This window comes from Tamandua tetradactyla, chromosome 13 (genome assembly GCF_023851605.1).
Source record: "Tamandua tetradactyla isolate mTamTet1 chromosome 13, mTamTet1.pri, whole genome shotgun sequence".
In the NCBI taxonomy this organism is placed as follows: domain Eukaryota; kingdom Metazoa; phylum Chordata; class Mammalia; order Pilosa; family Myrmecophagidae; genus Tamandua; species Tamandua tetradactyla.
Window position 1 is genome coordinate 54,906,532 of NC_135339.1, and position 17,767 is coordinate 54,924,298.

General features: G+C 36.7%; 1 protein-coding gene and 1 non-coding gene across 11 annotated transcripts in view; both read left to right on the top strand.

Moving 5' to 3' along the window:
- Positions 1-17,767, top strand: part of LOC143654020 (uncharacterized) — a 549,535-nt gene that overhangs the window by 257,931 nt on the left and 273,837 nt on the right. The gene's annotated exons all lie outside the window — the stretch shown is intronic.
- LOC143654660 (U2 spliceosomal RNA) lies at positions 8,949-9,139 on the top strand. The gene has a single exon (XR_013161862.1). It is a non-coding gene; the product is annotated as a U2 spliceosomal RNA (small nuclear RNA).

A 17,767-nucleotide genomic window follows, 5' to 3' on the forward strand; every position in this document is an offset into this window, starting at 1 on the left:
GCCACCATATCATCCTTGTATTTTTCCTTCTAGCTGCTCCAGAATATAGGAGGCTAGCAGGCTTAAATACTTTTTTATCATCACAATTGACTTTTTTCCTTCTTTTTTTGTAAATAATAACATATATGCAAAAAACTATAAATTTCCAAGCAAAGCACCACAATTAGTTGTAGAACATATTTCAGACTTTGAAATGGGTTACAATTTCATAATTTCAGGTTTTTACTTCTAGCTGCTCTAATATACTGGAGACTAACAGATATCAATTTAATGATTCAGCATTCATATTCATTTAAGTCCTATCTTCTATGTATAATCCCACTATCACCTTTAATCTTTCCATCCCTCTGTTTAGAGGTGTTTGGGCTATGGCAATTCTAAATTTTTAATACTGGACATGTCTATCACTAATAGGGGGTAGGGAGATGGAACTATCTGATGTTCTGGAGAGGTGGGCTAGGTTTCATGACTTAACTGAACCAGGGACCCATCTGGAGTTTGTAGGTTTCTGGCAAGTTACTCTAGTGCCTGGAACCCTTGTGGAATCTTGTAAATTGCCATAGGTGTTCTTTATGATTGGCTGGAATGGTCCTGGTTGGGGGTTGGGAGGTTATGATAGGTAGCCAGGTCTACCTGAAGCTTGTGTATGAGCAACCTACAGAGTAGCCTCTTGACTCTATTTGAATTCTCTCTGCCACTGATACTTTATTAATTACACTTCTTTTCCCCCATTTGGTCAGGATGGAACTGTTGATCCCACGGTGCCAGGTCTGTTTTGCCCATTTCTTAATTGGGTGTTGTGTCTTTTTATTGTTGAGTTGTAGGATTTCTTTATATATTCCGGATATTAAACCCTTATTGAGCAGGTGATTTTGAAATAATTTCTACCATTGAGTAGGCTGCCTTTTTACTTTCTTGACAGAGTCCTTTGTAGATAAAAAGTTTTTAGTTTTGAGAAAGTCCCATTTATCTATTTCTTCTTTTATTGCTTGAGCTTTGGGTATAAAGGCTAAGAAACTATTGCCCATCACAAGATCTTGAAGATGCTTCCCTACATTATCTTCTAGATATTTTATTGTCCTGGTTCTTATATCTAGATTTGTTCTATTTTTAATTCATTTAGCGTAAGATGGAAGTAGGGGTTCTCTTTCATTCTTTTGCTTTTGGCTATCCTGTTCTCCCAGCACTAATTGTTAAAGAGATTATTCTTTTCCAATTGAGTGACTTGGAAGCCTTGTCCAATATCAGTTTTCTATACATAGTGTGGTTCTATTTCTGAACTCTCAATTCAATTCACTTGGTAAATGTATCTACCTTATATCAGTACCTTGCTGCTTTGACCATTGTAGCTTTGCAGTATGCTTTAAATTCAGGAAGTGTGAGTCCTCCAACTTCATGCTTCTTTTCTGAGATTTTTTGGCTATTCTGGGCCCCTTTCCCTTCCAAATGAATTTGACAATTGGCTTTTCCTTTTCTGCAAGGCAGACTGTTACAGTTTTGATTGGGATTGTATTGAATCTTAAATCAATTTGGGTAGAATTGACATCTTAATGATATTTAGTTTTCTAATCCATGAACACAGAATTTTCTTTCATTTATTTAGGTTGTCTTTGATTTTTTTAGGCGATATTCTGTAGTTTTCTGTGTTCAAGTCCTTAACATACTTGGTTAAATTTATTCCTACATATTGATTCTTTTAATTGATATTATGAATGGAATTTTTTTCTTGATTTCCTCTTCAGATTGCTTGTTAATACTATATAGAAACAGTACTGACTTTTGCGTGTTGATCTTGTATCCCATCACTTTGCTGAACTCCTTTGTTAGCTCGGGTAGCTTTGTCATAGTTTTTTTCCAGGATTTTTTAAGTACAGGATCATATAATCTGCAAATAATGAGAGTCTTCCTTTCCAATTTCTTTACCTTTTCCTTTTCTTGCCTAATTGCTCTAGCTAGAACTTCCAGTACAGTGTTGAATAACAGTGATGGCAGTGGGCATTCTTGTCTTGTTCCAGATTAAGAGGGAACAATTTCAATCTTTCATCATTGAGTATGACATTAGCTGTGGGGTTTTCATATATCCCTTTTATCATGTTAAGGAAGTTTCCTTCTATCCCTGTCTTTCGAAGTATTTTTATCAAGAAAGGATGCTAGATTTTGTTAAATGCCTTTTCATGTATTGATATGATCACTTGGTTCCCCCCTTCTATTTGTTAATATGGTATATTGCATTACTTCAGTTTCTTTCTTGAACCACTCTTCCATACCTGGGATAAAGTCCACTTGATCATGGTGTATAATTCCTTTAATATGCTGTTGGATTTGGTCTGCAAGTATTTTGTTGAATACTTCTGCATCTATATTCATTAGAGAAATTGACCTGTGATTTTCTTTTCCTGTAGTATCTTTAATTGGCTTTGATATTAAGATAATTTTGGCTTCATAGAGTGAGTTAGGTAGTATTCCTTTCTGTTCAGTTTTTTGTAAGAGCTTGAGCAGGAAGGGTATTTGTTCTTGGAACAATTGGTAGAATTCCCTGTGAAGCCATCTGATCCTGGGCTTTTCTTTTTTGGTAAGTTTTTGATGACTGATTCAATTTTCTTTACTTGTAATCGATCTGTTGAGGTCTTTTATTTCTTCTCAAGTCATTGTAGGTTGTTCATTTGTTTCTAAGTATTTGTACATTTCATCTATGTTGTCTAATTTTTTTAACATACACTTATTCATAGTATCCTTTTATGACACTTTTAACTTCTGTGGGTCAGTAGTAGTGCCCCTACATTTCTTATTTTATTTATTTGCATCTTCTCTCTTTTTTTCTTTGTCATTCTACCTAAAGGTTTGTCAATGGTATTGATCCTTTCAAAGAAACAACTTTTGGTTTTGTTAATTCTCTCTATTGTTTTCTTCTCAGTTTCATTTATTTCTGTTCTAATCTTTCTTATTTCTTTCCTTTTGCTTGAATGGGACTAGTTTGCTGTTATTTTGTAGTTTTCAATTATTTTTCTGGTTCCTCCATTAGATCTTTGATTTTTGCTCTCTTTTCCTTTTTAATGTAAGTGCTTAGGGATATAAATTTCTCTCTCAGTACTGCTTTTACTTTATTCCCTGAGTTTTGATGTCTTGTATTCTTGTTTTTATTCATCTTGAGATATTTACTGATTTCTCTTGCAACTTCTTTGACTCACTAATTGTTTAAGAGTGTGTGTTATTAACCTCCATATATTTGTGGATTTTCTATTTCCCTGCCTTTTGTTGATTTCCAGCTTCATTCCCTTATGGTCAAAGAAATTGCTCTGTATAATTTCAATCTTTTAAAATTTATTGAGGTTTATTTTGTGACCTAATGTGTGGTCTACCCTGGAGAATGATTCATGAGACTTGATGAGACTGTATATCCTGCTGTTCTGGTATACAATGATCTGTATATGTCTGTTAGATCTAGTTCATTCATCACATTATTGACATTCTCTGTTTCCTTATTGATCCTCTGTCTGGATTCTATGCATTGATGAGTGGTTTACTGATATTGTGTTGAAGTCACCTACTGTTATTGTAGAGGTATCTATTTATCACTTCAGTTTCATCAATGTTTGCCTCATATATTTGGGGGACCCTGATTAGCCACATAAATATTTATGATTGTCGTTTATTCTTGATGGATTTCCCCTTTTATTAATATATATTCTTTGTCTCTTGCAACAGTTCTGCATTTAAAGTCTATATTTTCCAATAGTATCGCTACCCCAACTCTTTTATGGTTACTGTTTGCATGGAATACTTTTTTCCCACCTTTCACTATAAACCTATTTGTGTCCTTGGGCCTAAAATCAGTCTCTTGTAGAGAGCAGATAGATGGGCCATACTCTTATCCATTCTATATCTTTTGATTGGGTAGTTTAATTCATTAACATTCAGTTTATTACTCTATGGGCAGTACTTACTTCAAGCATTTTGTTCTTTGTTTTCTATATGTCCTATCTTATTTTTGTCTCTCTTTTTTACCCTCTTAGTTATCCTTACTGAATGTCTTCATTTATACACTCTCTTCCAAGCTTCTCTCCCCTGTATTTTCCTTTTAGCCTACAGAACTGGATTTAGTATTTCTTGTAGGGCTGGTCTCTTGTTAACAGTGCTCTCAGTTTCTGCTTATCTGTGAATATTTTAAATTCTCCCTCATTTTTGAAGGGCAGTTTTGCTGGATGATGAATTCTTCGCTGGCGGTTTTCTCTTTCAGTGCCTTAAATATGTCATACTACTGCCTTATTATCTCCGTGGTTTCTGATAAGAAATCACTACTTAATCTTATTGCAGTTTTGTGTATAAGATGAATTGCTTTTCTTTTGCTGCTTTCATGTGTCTCAGAGTAGGTCTGTTAGGATTTATTCTGTTTGGAGTGTGTTGTGCTTCTTGGATATGTATATTTATGTCTTTCATAAAAGCTGGGAAATTTTCAGCCTGCCTGCCCCTCTTCCCTTCTCTTTTCTCCTTCTGGGATATCCATGATATATAAGTTTGTGTACTTTGTCCTGTGCTTAATTTTTTCCATTCTCTTCTCTATCTCTTTTATCTGACATTTCAGTTATCCTGTCTTTTAATTTCCTAATTCTTTCTTCTGCATGTTCAAATCTGCTGTGTATTTTCAATCTCTTCTGTTGTGCCTTTCATTCCCATGAGTTCTGTTATGTTTCTTTCCATACTTTCAAATTCGTTTTTATGCTCGCATATTGTTTTCTTATTATCCTTTAACTCTTTATGCATACTTTCTTTCATCTCTTTGAACTGATAAAGGAGTTTTTTGAGCTTCTTTGATAAGTTATTACAAATTCTGTGTCTTTTCTGAAGTTTTAATTTGTTTCTTTGATTGTACCATATCTTGCTGTTTTTTTTTATAATGATTTATAAATTTTTGCTGATGTCTATGCATCTGATTATCTTGATGAGTTTTCTCTGAAGGTCAGTTCCTGTTTCTTGCCTAGGGTTTTATTGCTGATTGGCTTTGTGTTAAGGTTCCTCTCTGAAACTTCATTCAATTTATTCTAGACCTTTAGAATTGCCCAGGTTTAGCTGATCAGATTTTTTCAGATCTTCACCTGATTCTTGCCCTGAGTATATGGTACAGTTTTCAAGATTGCACTATTTTTGCAGTTGTTTCATCCCCAGGGGAAAACATCCATTAACCTGTTCCTTCTCTGGGAATCTTGATCTGTTCTGTTTTAATTTTTCCCCTATAGTTTATTTTTCTTTTAACTCTTATTTCATTGCCTCTAGCTGCTTTTGCATGGAGGGCAAATGGGGGAGGGGGATTCACCACAGAGAGGACCTCCCAAAGTCAGAATTTCCTAACCAAAACAAGGCCAGGGATCCACAAATGTGGCCCAGACCAGTTCCAAAGAGCTCTGGGGAGAGAGGCTCAGAAAAGGTGCCAAAAAGCTTTTTTGACTTTCTGTGAAACTACACTTTTCTGGCATGTCCAACAGATGGTGCTCTTCAGGAAATTTTCCCTGCAGTCCTAAGGAAGCCCTGTGTCTTTGAACTTCCACTGTCTTCTCCCCTATCAGGGGTGGGGTGAAATAATGGCTGCGTACTCTCTGGGTGAAATAATGGTTGGGCACTCTGTCTAGTGCAGCTCAAAACTGTGACGCAGTGATTGCAATATGCTGATCAAAAGCTGTGATCAATTCTTGACCATGGCTACCCCCTCCCACTGTTCTTGGTGAAGAGAGCTTCACATCCCTTTCCATCCTTAGCAGACAGGTAGGAAACAGACCTGAGGCAGCTGGCCTTGAAAGTAGCAGTTGGGTTCTGGCAGTCCCCGCTGAGTACTTTACTCAAAGTTCTTTATCACAGTGTCTCAGCCTCTTCTTCCTGCTCTTCTCTGAAGCTGTACAGTGCTCTCTTGCTATCCAGAGCCTCAGAACAGTTGTTTCTCTCAGTTTCTGCCTACTAGCTGTTTTTTGAGGAGGACTGAGTACTGCAGTTCCTTACTCTACCATCTTCCCTGGAAGTCCTAGAGTCTATTTTTTGGTAGGAATTTGGGAAATACACAAAAGAAAAAGAAGGAAATAAAAATTTCCTATGCTTCTTAGATTATTATTGTTAAGAGAACAAGTAAAGTAAAATTAGAAAAGATCTTCCTTGGTTTGGAATATTGCTTTTTTCCTTCTCTGCATAGCTACCTACTTCTCATCTTTTGAGTCTTAGTTTACGCTCCCTTAGCATCTTGTGCACACTCTTTCTCCTTTACTAACTTTACTCTGCCTCATGAGAGCTTGTATAGTCAACAAAGAAGATGCAATAAAAGTGGGCCACCCTAGTAACTGTGTTATCTTTGAAATGTCTAATAAATGCCCAGATAGAGATGTGAAATATGTGGGCAGACATACTGGAGCATAGCTTAGTGGAGGGATCAGGTCTGGAGATAGCTAGCGCCTTGGATGAACTCACTAAATGTGAGAATGTGGACAGAGGAGAAAAGAATGTGGGTCTGGCAACATAAAGAGGTTGAACAGAGTATATAGAATATAGGAAAGACTGACTGGTAGGGTTGGTCCTGAAATCCATGCAGGAGGATATGCTACCTCTGTTAAGTCTGCAGAGAAGTCAAGAGATATGATGACAGAAAGATTTCATTGCCTGGAGCACTCTTTTTCCTCCTTTGCAGAGCTGTTTATCCCTTTGGCTAAGATATATATGACTCCCTCCTACAAGTTACCCTCAACACTGCTTACACACTTTGTAAGTTTTTCCCATACAGTCTGCTCTCTCTAAAATAGCTTTTGTATTTAAAATAGCACAGCTGCTAGGTTAGATATCTGTGTTCCTCACTTCATTATATGTTCCTCCTTGCTAGGACCATGTTTTTCTTTAGCAAAGAAATATTTGCTAAGTGGTTGAATGACTGACTGAATGAGTGAATGAATGAACATGGCTTCTTCTTACCTTTATTCTTTGGTTTCTAGGATCAATTTTTTCCTGGTCAAGAGAATATATAAAATTGTCTCCCTCTCTTCCACAAGTTAATTTTATGTTGTTTGAAAAAGTTAATGCCAGGGTGCACAGGTGGTTCTGTGGTAGAATGCTCGCCTTCCATGTGGGAGACCTGGGTTCAATTCCCAGATGATGCACCTAAAAAAAAAAAAAGTTACTGCCAACCATTTTCTTTGCCTAGAATGAGTTCCTCTCCCCACCTTCCCTCACTTCCTTTCTAATCACCTCTTTCATATTGTCTATTTAGACTAGTTCTGTGGGAGCTCTGAAGAAAGCCCTGATTTTCAGCTTATAGTACAACATTTGGGGTCTGTCCATATTCTGCATTTTTATTGTTCTCATGTTATTTCTCTCTGTGTTGTTACAAAGGGATAGAGTAGAAAGACCCCAGAATAAGAATTAAGAAGCATGGACTCTAGTTCAGCTCTGTTAATAACCAACTTGTGCTGGCTTGAAAGGATGTATATCCTCTAGAACAGCCATGTTTTAATCAAAATCCTATTTCGTAAAGGCAGAATAATCCCTATTCAATACTGTATGTTTGAAACTGTAATTAGATCATCTCCCCGGAGATGTGATTTAATCAAGAGTGGTTGTTAAACTGGATTAAGTGATGACATGTCTCCACCCATTTGGGTGGGCCTTGATAAGTTTCTGGAGTCCTATAAAAGAGGAAACGTTTTGGAGAATGAAGGAGATTCAGAGAGCGCAGAGAATGCTGCAGCACCATGAAGCACAGAGTCCACGAGCCAGCGACTTTTGGAGATGAAGAAGGAAAACGCCTCCCGGGGAGCTTCTTGAAATTGGAAGCCAGAAGAGAAAACTAGCAGATGACGCCATGTTTGCCATGTGCCCTTCCAGCCGAGAAAGAAGCCCTGATTGTGTTTGCCATGTGCCTTTTCACATGAGAGAGAAACCCTGATCTTCTTTGGCCTTCTTGAACCAAGGTATCCTTCCCTGGATGGATGCCTTAGATTGGACATTTCTATAGACTTGTTTTAATTGGGACATTTTCTCGGCCTTAGAACTGTAAACTAGCAACTCATTAAATTCCCCCTTTTAAAAGCCATTCTATTTCTAGTATATTGCATTCCGGCAGCTAGAAAACTAGAACATAGCTTCATGGCATAGATGAGTTAGGACTCCGACTCTGCTAGTTTCCTCACTAGGAAAATCTGTAAAAATGTCTTTTCACTCTATTAAAAGGTCTGTATCTTGTTATTTTTGTCATTCATATCTCAGAATCTGTTGTCTTCTCTACTATGCCCTGCATACAAAGGAAAATTTTTAAGTGCTTCAGTTAACGTATTTAAGAAATAGAATTCTATTTTCTTGGCTTTACAAACTTATAAAACTGGAAATTATTTTAGGGTTTGATTAGTACAAATCCTTTTCCGATGTACACAGTTTTAAATATCTCAAGTAATAGAAAGCTCACTGTTTTTTATTTTTCTAATGATTTGTCTTTAAGAAAATTCTCCAACTGTTTGATATTCATATATCTTATTAATTACATATTGCAAAATTCAAGTCGATTTATAATAGATTGTGTTAGCTCTTCTATTCTTAAGCAGTCTAATAACCATTAATATCTCTATTGCAATCTATAGTTGATGACAGGTCATTTGATTTTCACACAATTTATATGTTGATGTTAATTACTGTATTTAACTCCTTTCCTCAAATAATATTTTATTTTAACTAGGAAAATAACTTCAAAATAATCATAATACATTAATAAAATACACATTTCAGTGAAATGTTAAGAAAATTAGAATCTCAGAAAGAAATGAATGTTAAAGGATTTGGGTATTTTTCAGTTGAGATATGTAACCTGACATGGGAGCGTGATAAAAATATGAAATGACAAAAAGAAATTTGCTATGCTATTAAAATTCTAACAAGTTGTTTTCCCTTTTGGCATAAACTTTTTTTTCCTAATAAAGGAGTGTGTTTCTATCGCATCTCGGCCTTTTGGCTAAGATCAAGTGTAGTATCTGTTCTTATCAGTTTAATATCTGATATGTCCTCTATCTGAGGACTTTATATTAAATTGATTTTTGGAAGAGGGAGTTGGAAAAGGAGCTTGCTCCGTCCCCTCCACGCATCATCCTGGTATTGCAGTACTTCCAGGAATGGTGCCCCCCCCAAAAAAAAATAAAAGTGTGTTTCTATTCATTGGCCAATGATCTATGCACTAATTGTAAGATTTCATGGTTTGTGATGATGAAATGTTTTCACGTTTCACAACCTGAAAATTCGTGAGGGTTTTCTGGGCAGTTAATCATAGACTCAAATGTTTTGGGTTTGGAAGAGATCATAGCGTTTATCTTTCACTTTTTATAGTTCAGGGAGGCCAGCAAGGTAAGGAGACTTGTCCAAAACAACACAGTTATTAGTGTTAGTGAAAGAATTGGAACCTAGTTTTTCCTAAGTCCACTTTTTTCTGCTGTGCTAATCACATGAGACAAAATATAAAATAAAAAAATATGATTTTGCTTGCTGATACTTATAGTGGTATTATTCACAGTTGCTGAAAGATGGAAACAACCCAAGTATCCATCAAGAGTGAAAGGGGAGGGTGGGCCACGGTGGCTCAGCAGGTAAGAGTGCTTGCCTGCCATGCCCCAGGACCCGGGTTTGATTCCTGGTACCTGCCCATGTTAAAAAAAAAAAAAAAAAGAGTGAATGGGGAAACAAAATGTGATCTGGTTAGATAAAGAAAATGCGATCTATACCTGTAATGGAATACATTTAGACATAAAAGGAATAGAATTTTGATACATACTACAACATGGATGAACCTTATGACAGCATGTTGATTGAAGTAAGCCAGACACTAAAGATCAAATATTGTATGATCTCAATTATATTAAATAATTAAAATAGCCAGATTCATAGAGTCAGAAACTCAGGATATCAGAAGTCAGGGTGGGGGTGGGGACTGGGGAGTTAAGGCTTAATTGGTACAGAGTTTCTGTTTCGGGTGACTGAAAGCTTTTGTAATAGATGGTGGTGATGGTAGCACAAAATTGTGAATGTAATTAACATCACTGAATTGTATACTTGAAAGTGGTTAAAATGGGAAATTTTAGGTTATATATATTACCAGAATAAAAATTAAATAAAAGCAACAACCATAGAACTGTATAACATGAACAGTGAACTCTAACGTAAACTGTTGACTCAGCCTGCTCTGATACTACCCCAGCACAGAGTGGTAGGGGTGCCTCATACTACTGGGTGGGAATGAATGTGTGCTTGGAAACTGAGGCAGTGCCAGGAGATTCCTTCCTGCCCACAGGGAAGAAAGACCTGGGTATACACTCAACCTTTCCGATACTACCAAATGGGAGGCTTGGATGATTTGGTTCAGCTTGGCAAAGGTAGAAATCTAGGCTCTCGTTCAGCCTTTGCTAGTGGTGGGACCACAATTTTTCTTTTTCTGTGATATTTGACTAGAATAGAGCCATTATTATCTAAAAGTTTTATATCTTATTAGGCTGTTGTTTTCTTGGTCTTTTGGCTAGAGAGAGAAGGCTATCCATGCAGCTTATTTTGTCTTTTCCAGTGGTATTTCCTGCTGGTTGGCTTCTCCAGCATTCAGTCTTGGATATATGAGGCAAAAAGAAAACCCAGAGAACTCATTATAGCCTCATTTCTCACATCCCATATTTCCTAGCCAGATTGCCTTAAACTCTCCAACTTTCATAGTCATCTTATGTTTGTCTTATATACAGTGCCAATCAGTATTTTTTAGCTATACTTAGTGGGACGGATAGGAAAGGAATACTTGCTCCATCTTTCCAGAAGTAGATCTTGACCCTTGTTGTTTCAATTTGTTGTTTTCTCCGTACTGTTTGTGCCAGTTTGAAGCTGTTGTTTGCCCTAGAAAAGCCATGTTCTTTAATCCTTATTCGACATTGTAGGGGAAAACCCTTTTGATTAAATTATTTCCGTGGAGATGTAGTGCTCCCAGTTGCGGGTGTGATCTTTTGATGAGATTGTCTCCATGAAGATGTGTGTGACCAATTGTGGGTGTGTCCTTTTGGCTAGATGGAGATGTAACTCCACCCATTCAAGGTAGGTATTGATTAGTTTACTAAAGTGCTTTAAAAGGGGAAACATTTTGGAGAACGCTGAGAGCCCACACAGCCAGATAGCTTTAGAGATGCAGATGGCAAATGCCCTCACGGAAGCCATATGAAATGAGAAGCCAGGGAGAAAGCTAGCAGATATCTCCATGTCCATTCCCAGCTGTCAGAGGTGTTCCAGACGGCATCAACTGTTCTTGAGTGAAGATAACCTCTTGTTACTGCCTTAATTGGACATTCTCATGGCCTTAGAACTGTAAAATTGTAAGTTATTCAATTCCCTTTTTTAAAGCCATTCTATTTCTGGTATATTGCATTCCAGCAGCTTAACAAACTAATACACTATTCTGTGGGGGCCTACCAAGGATGGCCCTCCTTTGCAGTGTTTGGCACCTCTTTTTATTCTTTTTCTTCCCAACAGAACTACAACAGGCTTCCATTGTACAAAGTTCTCTCTTTAAATAGAGGCCTGATTAATCAATTCAATCGCAGTTAATGATGAAATTTTAAAATGCTATATATCCCAGGCCTGTTCTCATTTTAACAGGTAAGGATTTTTTAAATCCTCCCAAATGCAACCTCACGTGCTTGAATTAGCGACCCCATGGTATGCCAGTCAAAGTTGGATTTATGGATAAAGGAGACTTCCTTTGGTCATTTAAGTCATTTTCCATTTTGGCCATACTTATGAGATAGCATTATAATGTGAGCCTGATTCTTAGTTTCAGTTTAAAATCTATACCCTTTAGATGTGTCCTCAGTCTGGGAGCTGTTTCCTACTAGCACCATAAAATCATCTTTAGGTATTGTCCCCTTCTGTTAACCAAATACTCTAACTGGTATTGCAGCAGAATGATTATAAATCAGCAGTTTAAATGAACACTTTTGAGTCGCTGAAAATGGTACCACTGCATTTCACTGCCTGTTAAATAGATAAGTTATCTGAACATTAGCAACTTTTCTCCCTTACTTACTTTCTCAGGGGAAATTGGGTCCTGAAAAATGATTGTAATATAATGCTCATGGCAAAATTTTTCCCTGTTGAATTTTCTGTAGTGATAACTAGGAACCCATGGTTTTAGGGTAAAGACTTCTAATAGGGTGGCCTTTCTATTTTTCTGGGGAGTGGTGCATGCCTTAGGAATGAAAGGTTTGACACACTGTCATTCTTTGCTTGGAAACACTGTTGTCTTCTCTCTGCGAACCTCCCCTTTACTTTTTTCAAAGGGATGAGCCAGGCACAGCTCTGACCTAGTGGGTTTGGGAGGCCACATCTTGGTGGTGACTAAGCAGTTAAGTATGGAAAGGCTGGAGGATAAATAGCAAGTAAATTCTGGGAAGCAACAAGATTCAGAAACAGAGAACTGGGTTTCTTATCAAATGGGGAACAAAGCCAACAACTTTCAAAACCATGTACACATTGGAATGTGGTGAACAGGAACAAAGGAAACTATAAATTCACAGGATTAGGGCTGAGGGGACTGATACTTATTTTTTATTGGCTCTTGTCTTTTGGTTTAGCCTAATTTAAATGCCTAGAACTAAATCCTACATGACCATAAGTGAGTTAATGGAGGAATCCTCAGATTTCTCCAAAAGTGGTTGTGTGACACATGCATGCATGTGTACACGTGCATGTGAGTGAGGAGTGCAGTGATGATAGCAGAGGTGTAAGAAGGTTTAGAAAAATAACACTAAAGGAACTTTATTGTGACCAGTATTTTCAGCAGGATTCTAAAAAAAATTGGAGATTTTTAACTGTCAGCTGGTTATCTGCATTTAATAAGTAGGTCACAGGAATTAAGAAAGTAACAGCTTTAGATCAGAGGTTGTTTAATGATGAGATGATATAATGGTCACAAAACAGATATGCCAAAAATCATTTTGCATCATGATTAGATGCATAAAAATATGAAAAATGTAATGACCAATCCTCAAAAATATGACCTCCAACATGATGAAAACCAAAAAAGAAGCAATTAACACTAAAAATAAAGATTTAATATTTATATAGAAATTGTCAGTGATTGCTTAGATTGAAGCCATTCCAATGCAAATTCACTTGACAATGGTTCTAAAAATTAAGCAATTTATGGTATGCAGCAAATATGTTCAGGGAAAATTCTGACTTTTTTAACTTATTCAAGCATTACAGAAATTCCTACTTTAGGAATTAGAGATGAATGGGCTTGAGTAGCTGCCAATATACAAATGGTCTGTCCTAAATCTCACCTACCTAACTGTTAGCTTGGCTCCCCCACTGAAGTGGATTCTATATATTTATAAAACATATTGTTCTATTGTTAAACAGTTTCAAAAGTCACAAAATAAATGTTCATCATAATGTCTTCATATCTGTAAATTTGACCACTGTAGAATAAGTGAGTCTGTAGTGGCCAAGACACTGGGTTAGCAATTATGCAGTTTAGGCTAACATTCTGGCTCTTTCATTCACTAGCTTTGCTCCCTTGAGACCCTTAACCATTTTCTCTCTGTTTCCTACTGTATGAAACTGGCACAAAAATACGTTCCTAACCCATGTTTTGAGGCTTCAGGAAATAATGTGAAAGTGCTTTGGAAATCAGAAAATGTTAAATAAATAGAAGGCGTTATTGCCCATACTAAGGGATTTACATAAGATAAGGCTACAAGTTCTTCCACATTCATGGTGTGATTTACTTTTAGTAAACTGATGATCGTGATTATGTTCTAAAGGCTCCTAATACATAAACAATCCCAACATTCTGCTGTGATACAATTGTAAGCTCACAAAATTTATAATATGTGAATTTTTGTGTTTTTTTCTCTTTGAAAATTCAGTTGTCACCTGTAATCTTCAGGCAATGTCCCCAATCTCCATGATCTCTCAAAGATTAGTAATGGATTTATCATCATATCTGCATTTGAGAATGATCAAAAATATCATTTGATATTTTTAAAGAAATAAGCCCCTTTCTAGTCCTTTTTTTTAGAGTAAGCAGATAGAAAGTTTATCGGATACACATGTGAGAAGATATGTGGGCACTCTCACGAGAATGGAAAGATGAAATGCGAGAAGCGATAGGCAATGTGGAGCCATTTGCTTTTATGGATAAGCTTTATTTACTCCCCCTCCGCCTTCCTTGTTGGGACTTTCTCTTCCCCTCCTCTCTTTCCAGGGTGGTGCCTGGTAATAGTACATTTGGGTGGGTCAGTTGGCTTCACCCTTCTCTGTAGATGACTCACTCAGGTGGGGGTCGTTTGGCTCCAGATGGGTCAGCTGTTGCCACGTGTTTCGTGTAAGTGGGTAGCCCCCCAGGTGGGGCATCTGTGGGGACATGGCCTTCTTGACCTTGAATAATTTTGTTCAGGGGCTTTTCTCCCCTCTCAGGTCCTTGTTCTAGCCTGCTTCAACTTCCCTCTCAGAGAGTTCTTGCCCCTTAATCTTAAGGGTTACTGAGGAATGAGGGTTTGTCTTTTCCAGCTGCTTTTGGCTTGCCAGGGGTTGTAGCCCCTGCCTGACATGGCTAGAACTTTCTGGCTATCTCATTTAAGTTGAGAGGGGAGGAATCTGAAGAGGCAGTGGAATGCCTGAAAATCATCCCATCAGCATTGGTTTGGTTTGAAAAGACTTCTACTCTAGAAGAAATAAAATTGGCGAGAATCTTAAAAATGTAAGGGCTGATCAATAGCAGGAGGATAGAAGTGAGTGGTCCTAGGAGACTAGGGAAGAGGGAAGGAAATTATTATCCTTCAGATCCAAGAGTGAATTCTAACTGTTACTGCTTAACTGGGGAATAAGAGGGCACATGTGCCAAGTTAAGGGGTACGGAGATGAGGCTCAGAAGCGGTTTAGAAGGTGGCTTTGGCTGCTGTGTCAGCCAGTTATACCCTCAAGAGATGTTAAGAATTATTTTTCAATGACTAGGGCAATGGATTATAGCTGTTTCTGTCAGCAAGAGATGGCATTTAAGAAATTGAGTATTTTTTTTTTTTTGGTGGTGTTTGAGAGAGAGCCTCACTCTGTCTACATTGCTGCATGAGCATGCAGGACTAGGAAGGCATAGCTTTTTCCTTTTTTGTTTTCAGTTGTTTTAGAGCTCAGATGAGGGCAATTAGTTTTGCCTTCTGACTTAAAGTCACTGTAGGTAGGATTTTGGCTTGACCCTAGTTTGGCTTGTTAAAGTCCTTTTTGTTGAAGATGAAGTTTTAACCCTCAAGCTGACCATTTGTCTTTTTACAGAAGCTTTAGAGTGAAGTAGTGTAACTGACAAGAAATTCAGTTGTTTCTATGATTTGTAATTTTCAACGTAATACAGAAATAGTATTAGGATAGCATATTGTTAAGTTTTTAGGAATTTTAAACAATTTCTAAGTATATGAATAGCATTTTATTTATATAAATTTAACTACAATAGATAGAAAAAAATTTTTAATTTTTAAACTTTTTTTTGTAATATATTGAAATACTTTAGCACCTTACTTTTACAAGGTGAGAACAAGACAGTTTAAGAGTCGGAAGACTTGGTTTCTGATATGAAGGTTGATAAGGTTAATAGAAACATTAACAAGGCTATTATTCTGATAAATAAAATTTTTATCTTTTAAACAGAGTTTTCAGATGGTAAAGAAAATTTTTATAACATTTTATTAGGATTAGACTAACAATGTACATTATTTTGACAAAACTAAATTCCTGTTCTGTATGCACACAGGGTTTTACACAAATTTTTTTTTAAAATATTATAAACAGACTTATTAAATTTTGGTTAGCATTGAATGATAGTTTATTTTCATAAACTTTTTTTAACTTTTTCTTTGTGAAATATATATACAAAAAAAGCAATAAACTTCCAAGTACATTTTAACAACTAATTATAGAGCAGATTTTAAAGTTTGGTATGGGTTACAGTTCCACAATTTTTCGTTTTTAATTCTAGCTAGAAGATCAACACTGGAGATAAACAGAAATATCAATATGATTCAGCAGTAATACTCAATTTTTAAATCCTATCTTCTCTTTTATACTCCTCTTTCTCTTTTTTTTTATTAATTAACGGAAAAAAAGAAATTAACCCAACATTTAGAAATCACACCATTCTACATATGCAATCAGTAATTCTTAACATCATCACATAGATGCATGATCATCGTTTCTTAGTACATTTGCATCGGTTTAGAAGAACTAGCAACACAACCGAAAAAGATATAGAATGTTAATATAGAGAAAAAAATAAAAGTAATAATAGTAAAAACAAAACAAAACAAAACAAAAACCTGTAGCTTGGATGCAGCTTCATTCAGTGTTTTAACATGATTACTTTACAATTAGGTATTATTGTGCTGTCCATTTTTGAGTTTTTGTATCTAGTCCTGTTGCACAGTCTGTATCCCATCAGCTCCAATTACCCATTATCTTACCGTGTTTCTAACTCCTGCTGGTCTCTGTTACCAATGACATATTCCAAGTTTATTCTCGAATGTCGGTTCACATCATTGGGACCATACAGTATTTGTCTTTTAGTTTTTGGCTGGATTCACTCAGCATAATATTCTCTAGGTCCATCCATGTTATTACATGGTTCATAAGTTTATCTTGTCTTAAGGCTGCATAATATTCCATCGTATGTATATACCACAGTTTGTTTAGCCACTCTTCTGTTGATGGAGATTTTGGCTGTTTCCATCTCTTTGCAATTGTAAATAATGCTGCTATAAACATTGGTGTGCAAATGTCCGTTTGTGTCTTTGCCCTTAAGTCCTTTGAGTAGATACCTAGCAATGGTATTGCTGGGTCGTATGGCAGTTCTATATTCAGCTTTTTGAGGAACCGCCAAACTGCCTTCCACAGTGGTTGCACCCTTTGACATTCCCACCAACAGTGGATAAGTGTGCCTCTTTCTCCGCATCCTCTCCAGCACTTGTCATTTTCTGTTTTGTTGATAATGGCCATTCTGGTGGGTGTGAGATGATATCTCATTGTGGTTTTGATTTGCATTTCTCTAATGGCCAGGGACATTGAGCATCTCTTCATGTGCCTCTTGGCCATCCGTATTTCCTCTTCTGAGAGGTGTCTGTTCAAGTCTTTTTCCCATTTTGTAATTGGGTTGGCTGTCTTTTTGTTGTTGAGATGAACAATCTCTTTATAAATTCTGGATACTAGACCTTTATCTGATATATCATTTCCAAATATTGTCTCCCATTGTGAAGGCTGTCTTTCTACTTTCTTGATGAAGTTCTTTGATGCACAAAAGTGTTTAATTTTGAGGAGTTCCCATTTATTTATTTCCTTCTTCAGTGCTCTTGCTTTAGGTTTAAGGTCCATAAAACCGCCTCCAGTTGTAAGATCCATAAGATATCTCCCAACATTTTCCTCTAACTGTTTTATGGTCTTAGACCTAATGTTTAGATCTTTGATCCATTTTGAGTTAACTTTTGTATAGGGTGTGAGAGATGGGTCTTCTTTCATTCTTTTGCATATGGATATCCAGTTCTCTAGGCACCATTTATTGAAGAGACTGCTCTGTCCCAGGTGAGTTGGCTTGACTGCCTTATCAAAGATCAAATGTCCATAGATGAGAGCGTCTATATCTGAGCACTCTATTCGATTCCATTGGTCGATATATCTGTCTTTATGCCAATACCATGCTGTTTTGACCACTGTGGCTTCATAATATGCCTTAAAGTCAGGCAGTGCAAGACCT